This window comes from Scylla paramamosain, chromosome 3 (genome assembly GCF_035594125.1).
Source record: "Scylla paramamosain isolate STU-SP2022 chromosome 3, ASM3559412v1, whole genome shotgun sequence".
NCBI classification, from domain to species: Eukaryota; Metazoa; Arthropoda; class Malacostraca; order Decapoda; family Portunidae; genus Scylla; species Scylla paramamosain.
In genome coordinates, this window is record NC_087153.1 from 9,120,001 (window position 1) to 9,130,000 (window position 10,000).

Below are 10,000 nucleotides of genomic sequence, written 5' to 3' on the forward strand. Positions count from 1 at the left end.
AGAGAGAGAGAGAGAGAGAGAGAGAGAGAGAGAGAGAGAGAGAGAGAGAGACGGATGAAGTGTTAAATACTCTCGCTGTCAGAAGTGATGCTCCTTTTTCTGTGGGAGAGTGTGACCTAAGCGCGGGGCTCCTTGTATTGAGCAGCAGCGGGGAACCTCACGTGGTGGCCAGGTGGGAGGCCTTAACGAGCCACTGATTACAGGTGATGCCAGGTGATAAATCTGCGAGTGTTGGTTGGTTGGCCAAGACGTCTCTCTCTCTCTCTCTCTCTCTCTCTCTCTCTCTCTCTCTCTCTCTCTCTCTCTCTCTCTCTCTCTCTCTCTCTCTCTCTCTCTCTCTGACAAGTGGAGAGGGTGGGGAGGGAGGAAAGAGAAGGAAAGAAGGAAGAAAGGAAGTAGAGGAGACGATTATAAGTGTCGCAACGTTTGTCATTTAAACCTCCCTGAAGCGTGAAGGTGTTTCCGTGAACGCGAGCATAATTTTCTCAACAGTTTATTATTTTGGTGTTTATTTTGTAAAGTCACGGTTACTGCGTTTGAGTGAGTGAATATTAGTGCTCTCTCTCTCTCTCTCTCTCTCTATGACTGTAGGAGGTGTAACTTATTTATTTATGTTTTCTTTCTTTCTTTCTTTATTTCTTTATTTATTTGTTTATTCATTCATTTACCTGTATCTTTTTCTATATTTTTTTTAGTTTGCAAATTTTCTCCCTTTTATGTGTTCATCCTTTTTTTTAAGATTTACTGACATCAGCGACTTATCTTTCTTCTTTCTTCCATTATGTGATTAAACACACACACACACACACACACACACACACACACACACACACACACACACACACACACACACACACACACACACACACACACACACACACACACACACATTTTTATCTTTTGCTTTTGTAGAGAAAGAGAAAAGATGGAAAATCGGTGCGCGGAAAAATGTAACACACACACACACACACACACACACACACACACACACACACACACACACACACACACACACACACACACACACACACACACTTTTGTATAATTTTGTAGAGAGAGAAAAAAAGAGATAGGAAAGGCTTACGCAAAAATGCAACACACACACACACACACACACACACACACACACACACACACACACACACACACACACACACACACACACACACACACACACACACACACACACGCGCTATTAATCAGTGTGGGCGCGGGTCTCGCCTCCTGACGGGGAACAGAACATCGGGGGGATGATGGATGGACCTCCGCCGGCCGCTGCCAGGCGAGGCGGCGGCTAATTGGACAGTTTTAACCATCAGATGATAGTGGTGGTGGCGGGTGGGGAGGGGGGGATGCTTAGTGATTCATTAACTGGCGAAGAGATTGAGAGTAAAAGAGGGAGTGAGGAAAACGGAAGGAGTGAGAAGTGGAAAGGAAGAGTAAATGGTAATAGTATTAGTAATAATAATGCTTAAGGGAATAATATTTATTGACTCAGTAATTAATGAGGAGAGGAAGAGAAGTGTGAAAAAAGGAAGGAAGGAAGGAGTGAGATTGACTGGAGAGAAGGGATACGTGATGATAATAGTTATGGTGATGTAATAGTAGTAGTTGTTAAGGAAGTAATAATAACCCTTTTACTGACGAAGAGAGGAGGAAAATGCATTAGGAAAACGGAAGGAAAAAAGTGAGGATGAGTGGAAAGGAAGGATAAATTATAATAGACATAGTAGTGGTGGTAATGATGGTGGTGGTTGGAGAGGAAATGAGAAAATGGAAGGAAGAAAGGGATTTGACTGAAAATAAAGGATAAAACATGATTAGTTATAGTAATAGTATTAGTGGTGATGGCTGACGGAATGCTTGCTAACTCACTGACTGATGGATAGAGGAAGATAATGAGGAAAAAGGAAGGATGGGTGGAGAAAGAGGGAAAGGGAGAAATGATGATAGTAATGTAAACAGTAAAAATAAGAAGGGAAGGGAGGGAGAAGAGAATGAAAACAAGAACAAAAGCAGGAGCAGAAAACAAAGAACAGACAAAAAAAGCATTACAAAAAGAAAACGTCGAGAGAGAGAGAGAGAGAGAGAGAGAGAGAGAGAGAGAGAGAGAGAGAGAGAGAGAGAGAGAGAGAGACGTTTCATATAATATACCTCGCGTTGAGTATAAATGGTGTCAGACAGGAACGAGTCTGCTAAACGTGATGAATGTTGCTAAATGTTCGGGGCTTGCAAGGCTTGACTGATTGTCTCCCTGTGTCCACGCCTTCCTCTCTCTCTCTCTCTCTCTCTCTCTCTCTCTCTCTCTCTCTCTCTCTCTCTCTCTCTCTCTCTCTCTCTCTCTCTCTCTCTCTCTCTCTCTCTCTCTCTCTCTCTCTCTCTCTCTCTCTCTCTCTCTCTCCCCCGGTCCGCTGGTGCCTGACGCGAGATGGGACGTTCATTATTAGGACCATCTGACGCTGTTGTGTGCATTGGTTTGAATTTTTCGTGTGCGGGGGAAGGATGCGCGTGGAGGGGGGAAGGATGTGTGTGGGGTGCGAGGGTGGATGTATGCGTGTGTGTTTGTGTGTGTGTTGGGGGGTAGATAGAAGATGGGTTGTCTTCTATTTCTTCTTTTTCTCCTCCTCCTCCTCCTCCTCCTCCTCCTCCTCCTCCTCCTCCTCCTCCTCCTCCTCCTCCTCCTCCTCCTCCTCTTCTGTGCTTTTGTAATGATAGTAGTAGCAGTAGTAGGATCATCATCATTATCATCATAAGCAGCAACAGCAGCAGCAGCATGAACAGTACACACACACACACACACACACACACACACACACACACACACACACACACACACACACACACACACACACACACACACACACAAACATTACAAACTACTAATGGAGATATACGGTGAAACATTAACCCTTCACTCACTTGTTCACTCACTCACTCACTCCTTTCATGAAGATTTATCGCTGGGACACGTGTCGAAAGTTACGTACATACACACACACACACACAAAAAAAAAAAAAAAAAGTAAATGAATAAATAAATAAATAATAAACCAAATAAATCAACTCGACCCGACAAAATAGAAAAAAAAAATTATAATAAATATTTGCGGAGTATATGATATTTGAGTCCCCTTGTCGACATCCACGATGCTTTACGAACACCGTTGGGAATGAAGTGGCTGAGTGGAGGGAGGGAGTGCACAGAGGAGGCCGAGTAGCGATTATATTTATTCATTTATTTTTTTCTCTCATTCAAGTTGGATGGAAAAGTATTAGCGTGTGTGTATCTGTTGTCCTCCTCCTCCTCCTCCTCCTCCTCCTCCTCCTCCTCCTCCTCCTCCTCCTCCTCCTCCTCCTCCTCCTCCTCCTTCTTGTTGTTGTTTCTTCTTCTTGTCTGATAAATGTGCTGTGTTGATGAAGGTAATAATAGTAATAAGAGTATGGCATTAGAAAGAGAGAGAGAGAGAGAGAGAGAGAGAGAGAGAGAGAGAGAGAGAGAGAGAGAGAGAGAGAGAGAGAGAGAGAGAGAGAGAAGCGCCAGGTGTACTGTGGTAGTGAATTACGTATACATCTAATATGTGTGTGTGTGTGTGTGTGTGTGTGTGTGTGTGTGTGTGTGTGTGTGTGTGTGTGTGTGTGATTAGGATGAGTGCTTGTGGAGATGAGTGGGAAGATTTATGGGTGTCGTGGGCCGCTCGTGTCCGTAAGGTGAGTGTTAATGGTGGGGCAGGGGTGACTGTGGAAAGAATAGTGACTTACGACAAGCGCACACACACACACACACACACACACACACACACACACACACACACACACACACACACACACACACACACACACACACACACACACACACACACACACACACACACAGAGAGAGAGAGAGAGAGAGAGAGAGAGAGAGAGAGAGAGAGAGAGAGAGAGAGAGAGAGAGAGAGAGAGAGAGAGTAAAAAATACTAATCTATCTCTGTTTTCCTTCCAGGCGTATTCGAGGTGCGCCAGATTGAAGAAAAGGTATGTAGGTATGTTTGTCTGTACATCCATTTACTTATCTAAATTTACTTTTTTGTGATCAGTTTTCCCTTCACATCTATGCAAGTGTCCTTCGAACCACACCTGTGTATCTCCGTGTGTGTTGACAGGTGTTGCAACGCTACGCGCACACACACACACACACACACACACACACACACACACACACACACACACACACACACACACACACACACACACACACACACACACACACACACACTTGTTCATGCACCTTTCCCCTCGATTTAACTTCACTGTCTGTTACTTGCGAGGAAAAAGATAGTGTGTGTGTGTGTGTGTGTGTGTGTGTGTGTGTGTGTGTGTGTGTTGATTCAGTTTTACGTAATTTTACTTTATTTAGACGATTAGATTAGATTACCTGGCTTTCTGTGGTTTTGTGTGTGTCCAGCAAAGCCACACACACACACACACACACACACACACACACACACACACACACACACACACACACACACACACACACACACACACACACACACACACACACACACACACACACACACACACACACACACACACACACACACACACACACACACACACACACACACACACACACTCACACACATGACAACCTTTAACAGACACCAGACACTACAGTAACCATAAAAAAAAAAAGACACCAAATTACATCCCTGTCTTGACTAGAACCATTTTAAAACTCGCAAAAGGAATGAATAACAGCAGAGGAAGACAAAACAACGCTATTTAGCACTTACCCAGTGAAGGAAACGAAGATATCTGAGAAAACTGACGTAGTGATGAAGTTACAGGAAGGGCTTAATAGTTATGAATGAGGTTGAGGTGGAGAGGAGCGCCCTTATTGAGACGAAGACGTGTGGTAATGAAATTTGGGATAGAAGAGAAGGAGGGAAGGGGAACAAGAGGTAATGGAGATCGAAAGGAGAAAGTCAGTAGGGGTTGGGGTGATGGTATAAATAACCTTGCAAACTATTAATCAAGATGCAACGCGTGGCTCTCTAGCACGTGGCCTAGAGAGAGAGAGAGAGAGAGAGAGAGAGAGAGAGAGAGAGAGAGAGAGAGAGAGAGAGAGAGAGAGAGAGAGAGATAAAGTCATGTATTTAAAGCAAAAAACGAGATATCTTTTGTGATGTGGAGAGTCAGTGAGAGAGAGAGAGAGAGAGAGAGAGAGAGAGAGAGAGAGAGAGAGAGAGAGAGAGAGAGAGAGAGAGGAAATAGTCTGTTGTCTGGAAGGTCGTGTGTGTGTGTGTGTGTGTGTGTGTGTGTGTGTGTGTGTGTGTGTGTGTGTGCATACGTAGTTGTCTATGTTTTCTTTATTTCATCGAGGCGGTTGCGTTTAAAAGAAAATAACCAAACGGAAAGAAAACTAAAAAAAAAAAATGATAAAAACATAATACATTGGTGCATATCATAACATGTTTTTGCTTTTGTCTTTTCATTTTTATCTCAAACCGTACCTAAAAAAAATAATAAATATCTGTTTAGCTTTTAGTCGTAAGGGAGAGGAGTTTTGCCACTTTTTATTGTCTTGTCGTGTGTGTGTGTGTGTGTGTGTGTGTGTGTGTGTGTGTGTGTGTGTGTGTGTGTGTGTGTGTGTGTGTGTGTGTGTATGTGTAGCGTACCACGATTTTTTTTTTTTTTTTTTTTTTTTTTTTTTTTTTTGTTACACCGTCATGGTCGTGTATTTCTTCGTAGCAGGTATGTATATATATTTTTTTCTCCCTCGTACTGAATCTGCACATTTTTCTGCTCTTGCCGTGTTACCATTTGTTGCTTCCTTCCTTGGTGGTGTTGGCCGTGGAGTTTTGTATTGCACAGGATGTCAAACAAAGGCTGGCATCTGTACTGCCTTGATCTTTTCCGCTGCGCTGCTCGCCTCCCTCTTTCCCTTTCACCCCTTCCATCCCTCCCCTGCCCTCCATCATCTCCCACCCTCCCATCTCGTGCCTCTCTACTCTAGTCTAAGCCTTGCACACTCTCCTCCTCCAGTTTTATGCTTTCTAAACCTCCATACCGGATGATACCTCAGTTCCCCATCTCGTGTCGTCGCTGCAGCACCGGAATCCGTGTTTTGAAGGTGTTCTCTCAAAAGCCACGGGGATTGATTGGTCTGGTTCTCGTGGGTGTGTTTGCCTTTGACGGTGCAGTCCTTGTTAATTAAGCTGTTACTAGATGCATGGGAAGTGGTCCAGAAGTAGCTTGTTACTTCCACTAAACTCAGTAAAAGTGGTTTGAACAAGGCTAATTTTTTTCTCTCTCTCTCTCTCTCTCTCTCTCTCTCTCTCTCTCTCTCTCTCTCTCTCTCTCTCTCTCTCTCTCTCTCTCTCTCTCTCTCTCTCTCTCTGAACACCTTACTTTTACCTTATTTAACTCACCTTAAGAATCTACTCCACCATTGCATCCACTACACTACCCAATACCTCCCTCAGATCAGTAGCAGCCAAACATGCATTTACTTCAGGAGCCTCTAATTCACATCTCCTGAGGCAGTGCAGGGACAGCCATGCCCTTCCCCACGCCAATAATCTTCCACAGATCCTCTCTTAGGGACGTCCTGGAGCTGTGGCCGGTGGTGTTCTCAAGGACGCCGTGACACTAAGGGCCCACATTCAGAAACGCTTTGCTCTCACATCACGACTGTTTCCAAAGGCCACAGAGGTGATTAGGAGAGTTTTCACGAGTGTTTCTCCTGTTGATAATGTAGAAATCTTATTAATGTCACTAGAACCATAAAAACTTGCTTAAAACCCCGTGTAACTTCAACTGAAGGCTTTTGAATGTTGCGGAGGTGTGGCGCAGAATTGTTTCAGAACATGGTCTTTTAGGTTCCTGCACCTGAATTAACAACTCTCGCTTGGCTTGCTCTCTTGTGTATTCATCTGCGTAAAATCGCCTCGTGTCTTGTCGTCTTGTCTTGTCTTGTCTTGTCTTCGGTGGCGCGTGCGTGTATTACGTAGTATGTCAAATACCTGTTTGTGTGTTCTCTTGGTTTTCTTTTGTGCTTCCCTGGTCTTTGTTCATTCTTTATCGGCCTTTTTTCCCTGTTCTTTCTCATTGTGGCGTTTGGATTTTAAGTCTCTGTGTTCTTGTCGTTTTTCTGTCCTTATATGAGTTTGTGTGTTTGTTTCGTCGCTATTTTTCCTGTCTTTTCCATTGTTGTACGGTTTCAAGCCTGTGTCTGTTTTGTTGTCATTTTTCAGTCCTTATTTAGATCTGTCTCAGTGTTTGTTCTTGTCGTCATCTTGCCCTTCCTATTTAGGTCTTTGTCTGTGTGTTTGCGTCTTCTTCATTCTCTTGTCATTTCCATCACGGTACGCGGCTTCAAGTGTTTGTTCTCTCGTTTTACTCTCCTACATATTGTGGTGCAGTTTCACTTTGTGTTGTGTTCTCGTAATTTTGTCGTCCTTTACGTGTGTACGGTTTCAAATCCGTGTGTGTGTTTGTGTTCTCGTCAGTATCTTGTCATTTCCATCACGGTGCGCAGTTTCAAGTTCCTTTGTTACGTTCTCGTCATATTGCCGTCCTTTACCTGGCGGTGTACAGTTTCAGGTCTGCGTCTCTTTATTGTGTTCTCATCGTTCTTTTGTCCAGTCCTTGGCGTCGTGTTGTCTAAATCCTCGTCTGTGTCCTCGTCATCCTCCACGGGCGAGCTTTCAGCATCAAATATTGAAACGAGCTGCTCACTCCTTTGCCGGCCACTCGACTTCACACTCCTCTACTCCCTTTAAAACTGCTGTGCCTTGCCCTTCCCTTTCCGCCTCTCTCTCTCTCTCTCTCTCTCTCTCTCTCTCTCTCTCTCTCTCTCTCTCTCTCTCTCTCTCTCTCTCTCTCTCTCTCTCTCTCTCTCTCTCTCTCTCTCTCTCTCTCTCTCTCTCTCTCTCTCCCCTTCGCCTCAGCGCTTCCCCTAAATATGAATGTGGATAGCGAGTCCCAGCGGGGAAGACGTAACGTGGTTAATTTCACTGCCCCCGAAGACCCGCTCCTTTTTATATAATCCATTACGTAAAACTCTGAAGGACCTAATCGATTTGAACAAGACTAATTTCACTAATGGACGCGGCGTTCAATACTGTCCCTAGGCTCTCCAGATGTAATGAAATGTTAATACCGCCTTTGGAAATTTATATGCGATTCGATGTTAATGGCATTTTTTGTTTTCCTCATTTTTATTTTCTTGTTCTTGTAATTAAGCGCCACGAGATCTCGTCAGGACTGTATTCTAAGGCCGCAACGTTAATTAGTTAGGTTCTTATAATGTTTATTAATCGTTAATGTTGCAGAATCCTTGATAAACTCATTAAAATGAACAAAACACCCTCCAAGAATCTAAGTAACTTTTATTGCAGCCTCTTAAAAATAGTGTTCTTATTAAAGTATCACCAGAATAAAAAAAAAAAAAAAAAACACCTTTGAAAACCTAAATAGCATCCACTTGCACCTTGGTAAAGATACGAAATCCTTACTAAATTACCACCAGAATCACGAAAACACCTTTGAAAGCCAAAATAACATGCACTAGACCATGTTAAAGTTACAAATCTCTTATTAAGCCATGCACTAGAATCATGAAGACACCCTTGAAGACATAAATAACTTTACCTAGAACCTGTTATAGATAAAGAAACTACGCTATCACTACAATCACGAAGACACCCTTGAAAAAAAAAGAAAAAAAAACTTCTATTACAACCTTTTAAAGATACAGAACACTTATCAAACTACAAGAAAATCACGAAAACAGCTAAATAATACCCACTGGAGCCTGTTGCAAGCGAGCGAGAGAAAGCAGCGAGACGTTTGGTTGGGGGAACACGGAGCTCGATGACAGCAGCCCGGGAAGCGCGTGAGGTGCGTGAGAACCGCTGAGAACTGGTTCAAGGCTGCGCGTCGTCTTATCAGCTCCGAGGATCTCCCGGCCGCGCACCTTTCCCTCAGTGGCGGCCAAAACGCCTCCATCCTGTACTGTGCGTCCCCCTCCGTCATTTAGAAGCTGGGTTATGTAAATGGGATTTTAATTAGGCCTCTGAAAGCGCGTGTTTTTTTACGGTTCATTTTTTTTTTTTTTCTTTGCTCTCATGAAATAGAATAGCTTTTTCTTTTAGTCTTTCGACTGCTGTGGCTCTGTGGGGTTAATAAGGTTTGTGTGGTTTGTGTGAAAAGGCGTGTTATTTGCAGCTCCCATTTAGTTATGTTTAGCTATTTAGTCTCATTTCCTCTGGCAGTCTCCGCCCAAGACCTGAGTATTGACAGATTCTTTAGCTTCTGTGGCTTCTTGGGGTTTATGAAGTTGTTTGTTACAGTAACTTTCAAAAGATGTGTTATCTTCCGCACTCTGTGTTCAGAATTTTTGGTCTTAACGTCAGTTCCTCTGATCTGACACTCGTCTTGCGAAGCATTAGCATTGATAGATTCTTGAGATTAATAAAATTATTAGTCACATATAATGCTGTAATGGCATGTAATCTTCCATACTCATTTTTTTGTGTTTAATATTTTTTAACCTCAGTTCATCTTATCTGATAGTCTTATAGAATCTGAGTATTAGTATAGATTTTTAATAAAGCAGAGGATTTAATAATGAAGGAGAACGATAAAACACAGTGAATGTAAGCTTGATATATTGGTCTAGGTTAAGTTTAGTGTATTCACAAAACATCATGACAATGAAATGAGGGAATGATCGAGTAAGTTCCATTTTTTTATATCTCTTGTTTTACTTTTTGTTTACTAAAATTGCTTGGGGTTACTGAGAGAAAGACAGAGTTCCAAAGCTTGCCACTGAAAGGAATGAAAGAAGGAAAATACTGGTTACTCATATTACTCAAGTTACGCGCAGTACGTGACTTCCTACTTACTGCCGCTCCTTTGTTGTCCGTCTCACTAATGCAGGCGTTAATTGCCGTCTTCATTCTTTAATCCCTTTCACTGGAAGGAGAGTGAATCTACTGGTTACTCAGATCA

The 10,000-nt window shown here is 43.0% G+C and overlaps 1 protein-coding gene across 1 annotated transcript in view; it reads left to right on the plus strand.

The window, feature by feature from the left end:
- The window catches only part of LOC135090038 (mucin-2-like), a 136,719-nt gene that overhangs the window by 65,649 nt on the left and 61,070 nt on the right, over positions 1 to 10,000 (plus strand). The window contains exon 4 of the mRNA XM_063986275.1: positions 3,984 to 4,023. The gene's annotated coding sequence lies outside the window, so the exon portion shown is untranslated. The remainder of the gene's footprint in view (positions 1 to 3,983; positions 4,024 to 10,000) is intronic.